The sequence below is a fragment of the Phoenix dactylifera genome, unplaced genomic scaffold, assembly GCF_009389715.1.
Source record: "Phoenix dactylifera cultivar Barhee BC4 unplaced genomic scaffold, palm_55x_up_171113_PBpolish2nd_filt_p 000869F, whole genome shotgun sequence".
Taxonomy (NCBI): domain Eukaryota; kingdom Viridiplantae; phylum Streptophyta; class Magnoliopsida; order Arecales; family Arecaceae; genus Phoenix; species Phoenix dactylifera.
In genome coordinates, this window is record NW_024068232.1 from 13,130 (window position 1) to 18,058 (window position 4,929).

At 39.6% G+C, this 4,929-nt stretch overlaps 1 long non-coding RNA gene across 1 annotated transcript; it reads right to left on the reverse strand.

Annotated features, from left to right (window-relative positions):
• Positions 1-1,045: 1,045 nt before the first annotated feature.
• Positions 1,046-1,738, reverse strand: LOC120107454. Its single transcript, XR_005509218.1, has 2 exons — positions 1,458-1,738; positions 1,046-1,344 (listed from the first exon to the last, which is right to left on the reverse strand). It is a non-coding gene; the product is annotated as an uncharacterized LOC120107454 (long non-coding RNA).
• Positions 1,739-4,929: the final 3,191 nt, after the last annotated feature.

A 4,929-nucleotide genomic window follows, 5' to 3' on the forward strand; every position in this document is an offset into this window, starting at 1 on the left:
TGGCTTAAACAACAGAAGAGACAAGTTTACTGTCAATCTCAATAGAGAGCTTAAAATATATTTAGCTAAGAGCAGTACTAACACATGCTTCATGTCTAGCTTTAGACAGAGGTATCAGTTCAATTCGTATGGCTAGTAGGTTGTCCTTCTCAATACAATAATGTAAAACAAAGTTCGCTATATTTCAGCGGTTGCACCCGGTTCTGTGTTCACACATCTTAGGAGGTGCTTTCTAAGTGTTTAAATTGGTCTTATCTCATTGTCTGATGAAACTTGGACCACTAAGCAGAGCACATCTGAATTTGGTCTTATAAATTGGTCATTGGTTGTTGTAAAATTTGTAGCACCAAGCAGCTGATAGTGGCCCATATGGTTCGATTGAATCAAGCTGTTTATGAAATCCTCAGACTCAGCTCACCAAGTGGCTCATACTAGCTCATTTGGTAAGAGAACAAGCAGAGGCCGGCCTACTTAAGCCAGGCCTCACCAGTAATTAGCTTACAGAAAAAGAAAAGATGGTCTCGGGCTCAGCTAAACAATAGGACTAAAGCTTCAGCACCGCCTTAACAGGATGATTTGCATAAAGCCTGGTCCTTCTCAAACCTAGCAGTTTATTTGGTCCAGCAGTATTTCAATTGGTGTTTGGATGACACTCTATTAAAAATGATAGCATGCAGGTTATCAGATCCTTATGCAGAAATTTGACCAATATTTGATTGATTAAGATCCAGGAAAACAAAATAAACAAAGCAATCTCACGATAAACCATCAAAACACAGATAACGATATTAGTTGATTACTAGGTTCTGTTTATGAATAGAAAGTTGATAATGTGTGACAGAGCTATCTAAGGTCTAGATGCAGTAACCGCACATCCCATCACTTTATGTTTTTCTTTTTCTTTTCTTTTTTGTTTGCCAGGACTCCCTTCAAACCCTTGCATCAGAAGGGGGATTAGTGGCTTACATCATACTTCCTCTACCCAAGCTGAATACAAATTTGCACTGAAGGAAAAAAAAAAAAAAAACTACATATGAAAATGTCATTCAATAACAATAGAATCTTAATATGAATCATCATTCGAGTACATGAATGAAAGGATTACCGTCGGTTGAGCATTTCCACCTCAAAATAGCTGAAGATCTTATAAAGGTGCATTGGGTATTCTCCTATATATACATATATATATAGATATATATCCATGAAGGGACCATCGGGTATTCTCCATCCTTATATATGACTTCGCTAAATTTCACTCATACAAGTAACCAGTATACAAAGCTAGCCTGAGCAAAGACTGAAGGATCTCCCTTCTTCCCTCTGCTAAAGTCTGCTAACTCTTGCCTACCAAAATGAAATTGAACTATCAACCATGTATGTTCTATGATATCAATAAGCAAACCAAGGAGTAGTTGAGATCAGAAAGAGATTCTTTCCTTCACTAGCCTGTTATATACCTTCACTCCACAACTCTACAGCGCCTTATGAACTCATTGGAGTGGTTGAAGTGGGCTCTCCACATTTCTCGTGGTGCTGGGTACCCAATCTCCAGCCACGGCTTCCGTGGTCCACTGAAATGAACAACAGCAGCAGATTCCAGAAGCTCAGGATCAGGCATTCTTGAACCCAATCCCGACAGATGCCAAGATGGTTCGATAGGGTGTACATGGCCATTGAAAGCTATTAAGGCTGGAGGGAGTGATCCCATATGGCACAGCACAAATCCGGACTCACGGTTCTGCATAGCAAAAAAATAAAATAAAATAAAAAAGCTTGTACAAAGACTATCCTTAGCTATAGCAACTTCTTGAGGCAATAAAAACATATTGATGAAGATAAGAACTTGCATGTTTAAGCCAATGCTGATAGGCCGGTGTTATATTGGTCCATCGCCATGCTTGAAGATCATAAATGGTCATGCACTCAACCATGCACATTGATCTCTCTTCGATACCAATGATAACGAAGATATCATAGGATTTGAGAAGTTTAGGTAGTCACTAAGTTTCTTCCCGATGCAATGGCTGTCCCCCCCTTCATCACTCTTTGTGCACTAACTGCACCAACGACATTCCCATTGAGATTTAAATCCCACAAAGGGGTTAAGTCTCGCTGCACCACGACATCATCATCAAGGAGAATCACCCTTTCTAGCTTCGGAAACAGCTGGTTATCACAGTCACTAACAATCAGTTCTAATGTTGCAACGATTCAAATATCAGAAGTATGTATTGTGTATGAGATGGTTTTACCTCTGGGAGATGAATCCCCAGATAATTCAAGACCGAAAATGTGCTTGGTTTCAATGCATCAAGTTCTTCTGAATTCTTCATCTGCTCTACTGATGTAATGATAGGCCGATGAACTCCGATGGATCTCTTCGACTGTCTCCATGACCATATCATCCACATCGGCAGGCCAATCGAGCTGATGAAGGCCTTTGACCTCCACGATTGCAGGAGGGACAGGGTTGAGGGCAAACCAAGCATGCATTGCAGCGTAGGTCTTCTTATCAGTAATGATGTGGAACACTATCTTCTCAGGATCAGCAGAACTTCTGACGGTGGAGGAGACAACAACAGCAGCTGCAAGTACATTGTCAGTTATAAGGGCAAAGTGAATGTAGGAGTCACTGGTCAGGCAGGAGGCATATTCAGGTGGTGGAAGTGAAGATCGGGCTACAGCATTCACTAGATACTCCTCTGTCAGCCTCAGGCTGAGGCAGTGCAAGCTCTTGGAATCCCAATGGAAGCCAGGTGCCATAGAACAATGCCTGGCGCCTTGCCAATTGGACTTGTGATCCATCTTCATAAGCTGTTTGGAATATGTAGCTCATTAGATATACATACTGTTAAATATTAAGAATGAAAATAACTTATCAGATCAACTTAGAAAGCATTATTGAGGAAACCAAAACTAATGCATAGTTCAAGTTCAACAGCTTTAAGACACAAGATAAGCTTTTGCCTACTTGAATTATTCAGATTGGTTTACATCTCTCAAATTGACATAAAGACCTCAAAGATATTGGTTAGGTATACAAAAACTAGACACAGTTCCATTGCTGATACTAATGACGGGAAAAAGAAAGGGTTACATTCTTCTTTCAACATGATCATTTCGTACAATAGCTGGCTCTTGGAAGGAGGGGGAAAATATACAGAGAATTGCCAAAAGTTTAGCACAAACATATACGGAAAACTAAAACTTAAATAAATTGAAAATTGTAAAATAACTGAAGTATCCTATATTAATTCAAGTTAAAACAAGCACATAAGAGACAAGAACGATAAACACAACAAAAAAAGTCACCACCATCACCAACAACATATAGCAAAACTGATTTACAGACAATGTATTGAATTATCATGTATAATTCATGAATGAAACATAAATTCATGATAATTGATGTTGTTCGTCACTTTGATTATGCAAGAATAGCTCAAAAATTTGCCCATAATTCAGCGACAAATATTTCTATTTTAAATCTGCCTGCAATTTGCATACTGCCAGACTGGTTTTCAATTGTCTGGAAAATGCAGTGCAACAAAGATCGATCATCCTCCGACAACTTTCAAGATGATTTACAGCAAAATCATCGACGAGGTGAGGGTTTCAAGATTATTTGCACTAGGCCTAAGCCTGAGTAACCACAATCACTATTTGATAAGCAAAGCCTGTCCGTGTGCACAAGAAAAAGAAGCCCGTAATACAAAGTTGGATTTCATCTGGTTCATGTCTGTAAAAGGTCTACTAGTTCATGATTTTTATGCAAGTTGTGTCTACGGAGCCCAGAAATGATGTTAAACAAATTGGACAAAAATCATAATATATGACTGAAATAAATTTTTGAACTACTCGTCAAGTCTGACACAATGCTCCAACAAAATTAGGACTCACATAAAACATATATCGTTGCATGAGCTCTGACGGGCTGGTAAACCAAAACCCATGTCCAAAGTTTCGGCTCAGGCCAACTCCAATGTGCCGTACTCCATCCAGCAAACTCTACCCCAAGGAGTCAACATGGAGACAAGATAGATTGATTGGGGGCAAATAATTTCATGGTCCCCGTGTTTGCACTACCTGATGGAGCGAACCAACTAGTAGATTCATGCCACAATAATATCGCATGACCCAACTGCTGGGGCTCAGCAGTGTCATCTGAGGGCGAATTTAATCAAACTGGCAAAAACTCCAGTACAGAGTACAGTCTACTTGGTCATATAATTTAACTCCAGCACTCATAAGTTGATATGGACCATGCTGCCAGAGATGAGGGTCCCGCTAGCTTTTGCCTAGAATAAATCCGAGAGAACCAACTCAAAGATGTTCTCCATCCGACAGACACTGCAACCACTGGTTGTGTTGGATCGTAAGACATGGTCCTATGTTCAAGAGAAACCGTATCTTCCATGTATAACTGACTTTGTACTAGTTAATTAGTTTGTTTTACTTTATTTTGCTCAAAAAAAAAAAAAGCTCTTGGGTAATGGACTGTACCGAAAGGAAAATGGATTGGGACATGCCTAGTAGAACTTACATGCAACTCATTTAACCATCTTTTAAAGTTAGTCATTTCTTGGATCCCAGGATTGTGGACCGATCATGATGATATCCACCCTAACTTGAAAGATTTGAAATGCATGATCTCCATGTTGAGATATTGTAAGGCAGCCTATATCTACAGTGTTACTGATTGGGTAGCTTCTGTGCATAGAACCACATCGGCTCCATGATTTAGGAGTTCTCTTTGGTGAATATGATGTCACCATGTAATAGTTTTAGTGCAGTTTGTGGTGATGCCCTTGGTCATTTTAACTGCTTTCAAGTTTCCCCTATAAAAGGTATAAAAAATTCTTCTTGTAGGGCCCATGCCAAATACATGTTGCAGCGGTGAATGCTGCTCTCCTACCAAAGACTAGCAAC